The 9,885-nt window shown below is 37.1% G+C and overlaps 1 pseudogene; it reads right to left on the bottom strand.

The window, feature by feature from the left end:
- Nucleotides 1-9,517: 9,517 nt before the first annotated feature.
- LOC119057637 (uncharacterized) lies at nt 9,518-9,596 on the bottom strand (annotated as a pseudogene).
- Between the last annotated feature and the right edge of the window lie 289 nt (nt 9,597-9,885).

Genomic DNA, 9,885 nt, shown 5'->3' with positions numbered 1-9,885 from the left:
CAGCCATTTCATGAAAGAGACCTATTTGCTTATCTAAAAAGTTTCAGCCTGAGAAGCACACTTCTAATTTCATACACATCTAGGGGCTGACTACAGTACTTTCCATAGACTGGGGAGGCTGTTTGATGCCATCATTATGGTCTCCCTCTGCCTTGCTCCAGATAACCAGTGTCACCTGAAAAGGAACTTGTGTACACATTGGGCGTGCCAGTTTCTGTGGCTGCTTCCTAGGGATGTGCCTTGTTAGCCTGGCTCTGGTGCAGCAGGGCATATATTCATGGATTCCACAGGACTTTACAAAGAGAAAAAATTACAAATAAGCTATTCCACCAAGGTACAGTTCAGAGGCAACAGATAGAAATGTCCAGTCTTTCCATGAAAGAAGCCCATTTCTTAAAATCTGTAGGTTTCTACTTTAATACACACTTAGGGGCTGAATACAATCCTCTCCACAGGTTGGAAAGGCCAGTAGATGCCTTTTTGTACTATCCCTCTGCCCACCATAAGTAACCATGTCTCAGAAAGGGAGCTTGTGCACCTGTTTGACATCCTGGCATTGGGGCTGCCACTCTGGAGGCTCATTCCTTGATAAAGTGGCTTTAGTGGCCAGTAGGGCTGTGCTCACATGCTCAACACAACATTAGCAAATAAAGAAACAGTTCTTAACTAGTTATCCCCTAAGGGCTCAGGGTGAACACAGAAAAGCCCACATCCTAGTCTTTCCACAAAAGAGGTACATTTTTATACCTTACGAGCTACTGCCTGAGAGTTTGGCTTCCAAATAGTCTGCATGTAGGTGCTGCCTGAGGGCTTCTCTTTCAGGATACTGACAGGTGTTGGCACATACTTAACTACTGGGAGCCACTAATAACCTGCTATGAAGAGCACAGAGGATTGAAAGAGAACTAAGAGCTAGGACAGGGTTGAATGACAAGGTTCATCTCCTACCTAAGATCAGTTCTTCAAGATGGGGGGAGATGGCTGTTTTGTACAGTGCAGAGAGTCAAGGAAATGAAGAAGTAGAGGAATATATTCCAAAGAAAGTCTTAAAAAAGATCTTAATGAAATGGTGATACTAATTGATGCAATAAATGGTTGAATATATGGTCATAAAGATGCTTCCCAAGGAGAGGAGAACAATGCAAAAATACAATGAGAATTTCAACAAAGAGATAGACCATATAAAAAAGTACCAAATAGAAATCCATATAAAAAAGTACCAAATAGAAATAAATGAGATGAAACATATAATAATTGAACTGAAAAATTCTATAGAGGGGTTCAAGAGCAGACTAGATGAAGTAGAAGATAAAATAAGGCAAAAAAAATAGCTAAAACTTAAAGACAAAGACAGAATCTTAAAAGCAAAACTCCCTTCAAAACTGCTAACCAAAAACACTCTACCTGCCAATAATTCCCTTTAGATATGTAGGAAAGAGTTCATCACCATTTATTTATAAGAAATGTTAAAGGGGCTTCTTCAGGTTGAAACAAAAGGGTACAAATTAGTACCAGGAAAATGTATGAAAGTATAAATCTTACAGGTGAAGTAAATATATAAAATTCAAAATAATCTAATGTTGTAGTGGTGGTGGGTTAATTGCTTAAATCTAGTATGAAGGTTTGAAGACAAAAGGAGTAAAAGTAACTACAAAAATGTGTTAAAGGATATGCGAGATAAAAAAGATTTACATTGTGACAGCAAAAAAAAAAAACATGGGAAGAACAAAAATGTACAACTTCAGAGTGCATTTGACTTTAAGTAGTTGTTCAACTTAGACTGTTATAAATATATTTTATCTATTTTAAGTTTCATGTTATAAATATATTTTATCTATTTTAAGTTCATGTTAACCACAAATAAAAATCTACTGTAGATATACAAAAGAGAAATTGAATTATTGCCCTACAGAAAATCATCAAATCACAAGTAAGAGAACAAGACAGAAAGGCATAAAATAATTGCAAAGAAACAGCCACAAAATAATTAAGAAAACACCAATAGTTAAGTCCATACCTGTCAATAATTATATAAAATATAAGTGGACTAAATTCTCCAAATACAAACACAGTGGTTGGTGAATGAAGAAAAATAAGACCCAACTATACACTGTCTACAAGGACTCACTTCAGCTTTAAGGATGCAAAGACACTAAAAGTGAAGGTATGGAAGAAGGTGTCCCAAGCAAATTTATACCAAAAGAAAGCTTGAGTAGCTGTAGGTATATCAGACATAATAGACTTGAAGACAAAGACTGTTAATAAGATTTAATTATTAAGGAGTTAGTCCAACAAGAAGATATAACAGTTGAAATATTTATGCAGCCAACAGAGGATCACATAAATAATTAAAGCAAATTTTAACAGACATAAAGGGAGAAATAGACAGTGATATAACAACAGTGAGGACTTTAATACCCCACTTTCATTAATCAGATCATCTAGACAAAATTAATAAGCAAACATTGGCCTTAAATGACTTGTTAGTCCAGATGAACTTAATAGACATTTACATTGTATCCAAAGGCAGGAGAATACAAAATCTCAAGCACAAATGAAACATTCTCCAGGATAAATCCCACATTAGGCCATAAAACCAGCCTAAATAAATTGAAGAAGATTGAAATAACACCAAGCATCTTTTCCATTCATAATGGTATGAAACTAGAAGTGAATTATAAGAAGAAATATAGAAAATTTATATATATGGGGAGATTAAACAACATGCTAGTGAATAAACTATGTATCAAAAATGTTCAAAAGAGAAAAAATATCTTGAAACAAAATATACACAAAGTATACCAAAAAGATAATAAAAAATAGAGTCTAAAAAGACAATATGAAAGATAAATGAAATTAAGAATCATGTTTTAAAACATTAACAAAATAGTTGAATATTTAGCTAGACTAATCATAAAAAAGAGAAAGGACAAGTAAATCAAATTAGAAATGAAAAAGGAGACATTAACACAGATATCAAACAAATGCAAAGGATAATATAAGAAATTAACATGAACATTACCAACAAATTGGACCCCTAGAATAAAATGGATACATTTCTAAAACATACCACCTATCAAGACTGAATCATGAAGAAATAGAAAATCTGAACAGACCAGTTACTATTAAAGAAATTTAATCAGTAATAAAAAATTTCCTAACATAGGTTCTTTTGAATTGGTATTTCAGGACTCTTAGGGTACAGTCCCAGCAGTGGAATTGCTGGGTCAAAAGGCAGTTTTACCTGAAACACCAATTCAAAAGAAACTATGCACCTTAATGTTCATAGCAGCACAATTTACAATAATCAAGAGCTGGAAGCAACCTAAGTGCCCATCAGTAAATGAGTGGATCAAAAAACTGTGGTACATTTACATGATGGAATATTACACAGCAGAAAGAAAGAAGGAGCTTCTACCCTTTGTGACAGCTGGGATGGAACTGGAGAGCATTATGTTAAGTGAAACCTAATCAACAAAACAAACAAACAAGCAAAATATAACCAGAGACATGAAATTAAGAACAAACTGACAGTAACCAGAGGGGAGGGAATAATGGGGGGGAAGGGTTGTCAAGGAGCATGTACAAAGGACACATGGACAAAGCCAAAGAGGGGTAGGATTCAGGGTGGGGATAGCTGGGGTGGGGGGAAATGGAGACGACTGTACTTGAACAAAAATTTTACAAAAAGACGGTGCTCAAAATATCCCAAAAAAATTTCCTGACAATCAAAAGTTCAGGATGAGGTGGATTCACTAGTACGTTATACTAAACACTGAAAGAACTACTACCAATACTTTTAAAACTGTTTCAAAAAATAGAAGAGGAAGGAACACTTCCAAAATAATTTTTATGTAGCCAGCATCACCTTGGTACCCTAGGCAGACAAAGACACTACCAGAAAAGAAACTACAGGCCAATAACCCCGATGAACATAGATGCAAAAATCCTCAACCAAATATTAGCAAACTGAATTCAGCATTATGTTAAAGGCATCATATAGTATGATGAAGTAGAATTTATTCCAGAGACCAGGAATGGTTCAACAGCCACAAAACAATTAATGTGCTTTTGCAAATTAACAAAATGTGCAGAATGTGCTGTTGCACATTTAACAAAATAAGGGATAAAATATTATCATTTCAATAGATGCAGAAAAAGCATTTGATAAAATTCAACATCTGTTCACAGCAAAAACTCAAAGTTGACGTACAGGGAATATATTTCAACCTAGTAAATGCCATATGTGACCATCAACAGGAGTTTCTCTTACCATCACCTTCCTACCAAAGGGATCCATACCATTTGGGTTTGGGCCATTTTCAGAACATGGTGGCCACACTGCAGAGAAACAAATGGAATGAGCCAGAACTACATGTGCCTAAACCACATTAGAAAGTTATCTTGAATTTCTAATGATTCCCTGCTGCCTCTAAGAGCTCAGATATTTCCAAATAAACATGTTTAACCAGATTCCCCTTTTCCACATTTGTTCTGCAGGATTACAGCAGAATATTGTGGTGAATGGAGCCATATGTCCTCCCCAGCCCAGATTTAAGCACAGCTGTGATAGAAAATTTAATGCCTGTTACTGGTGACCTCTACTGACCCCTGCTTTAGGGCGTTCTCTGGGGCCACGTAACAATGCTGGCATGGATGTCTGAGGAAGGCAGCTTGGCTGAGTTGAAAGGAATCTTCCTCTGACCAACCTGCAGCTTTATCAAAGGCTAAAGTTTTATCCTGTGTCTCCGAATTGTTTAATTTATGATCAATTTTAATGTCTCCTTGTCCTGAGACAAGACAGGAAACTTGGAATCTGGGCACTTGTCATTATAAAGTGTCATGGACTGTTGGGGGCATCAGCTTCCTGTGCAGCAATGAGAAGAAAGTCCCCTGCCAGAGCAGGGGAGTTATTCCCTCTGAGTTATTCTACCTCTCCTGCTTCAGAATGAGCCGGGTAGAACCAGAACTGGGAAGGAAGCTGGTATTGCTGATGTGACAGATTTCAGCTATTGTTCAGTCTATTATTTCCAGACTTTTTAGAGTTGAGGAAAAACCCTCTTACTTTTGCCACGACTAACTACTTGATTTTTTGCTTGTCTGAGTTTTGTGGCTCGAGAGATAAAGACTAAGTTTCCCTCCCATACTGACATTCAAAGTCCTATGGGGATGCCTGTATTGCTTGAGTGGTCTCATGCATGGCTGCATCAGAATCTGAGTTACATGTGATATGTCATCTATAGGGAATTTTCCAAGCAAGTGACTGAACAGAAGGGAAGCTTGTTTTCTTCCCCATACATTCTTTCTGTTAGCTCACAGAGGGGGTCTATGACATTCCACTGACCCCAGGCCACCAGGGATAGATCAAGGAATTATCAGAGCAGGAGATGCAAAACTTGCTGAGGTTTGAAGCGAGTCATTCTCCACTCTACTGTACCCACCTTCAGGAAATCTCTGGAGAAGATCTATCCAGAATGAGGAGCCAATGTGGCTTTAAGGCACTGATGTGTGGGATAAGCTTCAGACTTCTCCCCTTATCTTTTCAGATTAATTCTGGAGTCCCAGATATTTAATGTATCATGTCTGGGAAACAGGTACCTCATTTGTTCTCATGATGAGAAAGGGTAGTTAATTGGAGGTCCATAGGTTTTGTCTAGTATTCATATGCTGAAAAAGTCCCTTTTTAGAATGTAGTTGTCACCTCCTTTTCCTTGTATCCAGAAAATTAAATATTTATATGTATTCATATACTTGCAGAATATGCAACATTGTGTTGTAATTGTCAAGGTCTCTGAAGCAAGACAAACCAACTACTTGTCAGATAAATCACCTGGTCAGGGTTTCAGCTTCTCTTCCTTTGGTCATTGCAACCCTTAAAGAATTAGAGATCTGCTACATTCTAGAAAGGAAATGTCTGTAAAGCCTAGCGCAAAACTTGGTACCTGGAATCTGCTCAATAATGTGGAGTTGAATTAAACCCCATAAAGGGAGTATACACAGCTGGTTCAGTTTTGCTATTATTGGTGTCCCAAGTTCAGTCATGATGTGAAGACCCTTTGACACCCTGAAAGTTGTGGTTTATCTTTTCAGCTTACATTTATGAGGTATCTTAAGGACAGAGGTCCCCAAAATTTTATAGCTCAATTAGCATACAGTTCCTCTCTTTTCATCCTAATCAGTTTCTTCCACTGTGAACAGACTTGACTTTTTAAATATACTATTTCCTCTGCTACCACCATGGCTAGTGACTAGTGGCTGAGTTGTGACCTGGCAAGAGCTCAAAGATGAACCTCAGCAATCCAGGCAGAGGTACAAGACCATATATAGTAGCATTTCTTGAGGCAAACTGGCTTGGCTATTACTATAATAGACTTTTATTTGGCATGTTTTGAGTTAACATAGAGCTTTGAGGTAGTACTCAGCATAAACTATACCACATAGAACTTTATGGTTTCCTCCTTTCTGTTCCTTCAAGGCTATTCACACTTTTCTATCAGACTCTGACTTGGTAGGTTCCCAACTCACAGTGTAATTAACTTTGCCGTAGATCCTGTTAGGTCTTTAAATGCTGCCAGGATAACTGGAGGCATACAAAATTAGAGATAGAGCTTCCAAGGTGTACTTCAGCAGTTCATACCAAGTAGCTTCAGACTAGGGTGCCTTAGAAGAGAAATACATCCTCAGCCCTAGCAGAGGTGAATAGTGATTTGTGTGTGTGTGTGCATATGTGTGAAAATGTCAAGCAGATGGGAAAAATAATTTAGCAGGATTTGTTTTGCCTTTATAATTAAATGCAGTCAGTCTTTTCTCTACTTAGAATTTTGCTGTTTCTAATGAATATAAGAAAACTAACTAAGGTACTTACCAAATGCCAGAAGAAAAAAACCATTTGAGACATGTTACAGAGCAGTGAACATGAATGAACTATTGATATATGCAAAATCACATAATCTTAAACAATGTCAAATGAAAATAAACAAGTCCCAGGCACTCTACGCTATGACAATTTAAGAAGTATAGAAACAAACAAAGCTAGATGTGATAGTTGTTTAAAAAGTAAGTAATTCAGAGAATGCTTACCAGGTGGAATATGAGGATGGAAGCAGAGGCATGGGTAGGAATGAAAAAATAGGGATATGAAAAATATTTGAAATATTGGTTTGAATATTGGGTTCACTAGTTTGTTATATAATCTTTATACAGAACAAGATACCAAGTGTGTCAAATATTATATAGAAAAAATAGCTATTTTCCCCCTGTTGTTCAATAGGGCATCTTCGGCTCTTTGCCTAGTAGCAACTTTCCAGTAACAATCTTCTCCACATGTAATAGCACCTTCTCCTGGGGAAGCTAGATATCTGTAGCCAAGTTAATGAGTCTACTTTATCCCATCAAAGACAACTATTAAGAAATTCTAAAATCTTAGCATGGGAACATGTAGGCTTTTGTCTCACAATTCAGCATGACTGATGGGGGGTTTTAGTAGCTACTTGATGTTTGCCTAAGGCAGGGAAATGCCTTAGTTAAGTGGAAATTTTTTTTTTTTTTACTTTCCATTTCAGTTAAAGGGCTCCTCAGGAGCAAGGGAAAGCTTGGGTCTCAACCACCCTGCCAAAGATAATGTTTTTACCTGATGTCATGTCACAAAGGAATTTGAGCATTACTTAGGTCTCTTGCATATCTGCCACCAGAAAGTACTCCAACGGGTAATATAAGTCAGAACTATGTATAATCCTTCTCTTTCCACAGTCGCATTTCATTGAATGTGTACTGCCTCTCTTAAGCTATGTGATGTGGAATTTCCTAAGCCTTGAGGGGATAAAACCAAGAAAGTATATGAATCTATTGATTTGCCAAATATAACACTTGCTAGACTCAATACTCTAGAACCCAGTCAACAGGATGACTATTTTATTCTAGACTAAAGACATAGGAATTATCTCAATCTTAAGAAGTCTAAATACTATGCACTATTACCTCCATTTGGAAGAAGAAATGGAGGCACAAAGGTTAACTTAAACTATGTAACCTCTTGCCAATCATAGAGCTAAAATTTCAACCCTAACTATCTTCTTAAGCACCATACTCTACTGCTTCCAAAGGTTAGCCAAAGATCATAAAATATTACTTTTTGTAAGGGGGGGTTTCATGGGGTCCAACTGGCACAGCAGCTGTCTTCTTTTAAGTCATTTAACCTCTCTTAGAACTAAGCCATGGCTCTAAAGCAAGTCAAAGAATCAAAGACAAAGGTTAAGCACCAACTTACACCATACACCAAAATAAATTCAAGGTGGATAAAAGACTTAAATGTAAGTCGTGACACCATTAAAGTCCTAGAGGAGAACATCAGCAAGAAAATCTCAGATATTTCACACAGCAACATTTTTACTGATATGTACCCTAAAGCAAGGGACATAAAGGAAAGAATAAACAAATGGGATCTCATCAAAATTAAAAGCTTTTGCATGGCTAAAGAAAACAGTATTAAAATAAAAAGAGAACCAACTATATGGGAAAACATATTTGCCAATGATACCTCAGACAAGGGTTTAATCTCCAAAATATACAAAGAACTTATATGACTCCACTCTAAGAAGACAAGCAACCAAATTAAAAAGTGGGCAAAGGACTTGAACAAACATTTCTCCGAGGAGGACATACAGAAGATCCAGAGACACATGAAAAGATGCTCAATATCACTAGCTATCAGAGAGATGCAAATTAAAACCACAATGAGATACCACTTTACACCAGTCAGAATGGCCATTATAAACAAAGCAACAAACAACAAGTGTTGGAGAGGTCATGGAGAAATGGAGATGCTAATCCATTGTTGGTGGGATTGCAGACTGGTACAACCACTATAGAAGACAGTATTGAATTTTCTTGAAAAACTAAAAATGGACCTGCCTTTTGACCCAGCAATTCCACTGCTAGTATTATATCCTAAGAACCCTAAAATACCAATCCAAAAGAACCTATGCACCCCAATGTTCATAGCAGCACAATTTACAGTAGCCAAGTGCTGGAAGGTGCCCGTCAGTAAATGAATGGATCAAAAAATTATGGTACATATACACAATGGAATTCTATACAACAGAAAGAAAGAAGGAGCTCCTACCCTTTGTAACAGCATGGATGAAAACGGAAAACTTTCATTCAAAAGCACTGTCCAATGATACCACAGGCTGGAGCCAGTAATGGTAAAGTACATTTGTTCAGTATATCAAGTGCCTGCGAAGAATAAAAGCATTGGTAGCTCTGTACTCATTTAAAAATCAAAGGAGATAGTCTTCCAGTTTGCAGCACTTCAATGTAGAGCACCATACTTGGACTCAGCAGTATTATCAGCAAGACTTATGTCTCACAAATAGCCTGTTATAGCACCTTTTTGACTGGGAGATTGTTAAGGTATTTGAATTACATGGACATGAAATATATGGGAAAGTGATAGCATCTTAGACAAAAAAAGATCAGGCTGTTCATCATGCACTACTGGATGTAGATGACCTTTACGCAGATATTTAGTTTTCAATTAGCAATAATTGCGCCTCGGATAAACCTCATTGGCTACGATACTGCCACTGTGCAAAGCTCAGATATTTAGTTTTGATTCCACAAAAACAAACCCAAATCTAAGTTCTCAATAAACTGGTGATGGATTAAGCCCAATGTAAATTAGGATGAAGGAGTTGAATATTCCTGAAACAAGAAACAGACAGTTTTTTCTGCAACCTGAGCCACATTGGGTTGATGCTGGGATCCCTTGTTCTGTTTGCGACAGATTTTAAAACATGGTGGTAGGGTTACAGAACAGGAGAGGTTGTGACCAAGTCCCAGGGTGCCATATGGTCTAAATCTTATAAGGAGGAGTTTTTGGACTCT

This window comes from Artibeus jamaicensis, unplaced genomic scaffold (genome assembly GCF_021234435.1).
Source record: "Artibeus jamaicensis isolate MK-2021 breed Jamaican fruit bat unplaced genomic scaffold, CSHL_Jam_final contig_548, whole genome shotgun sequence".
In the NCBI taxonomy this organism is placed as follows: domain Eukaryota; kingdom Metazoa; phylum Chordata; class Mammalia; order Chiroptera; family Phyllostomidae; genus Artibeus; species Artibeus jamaicensis.
Note: the sequence above shows the minus strand (reverse complement) of the source record. Positions and strands in the feature narration are given on the sequence as shown.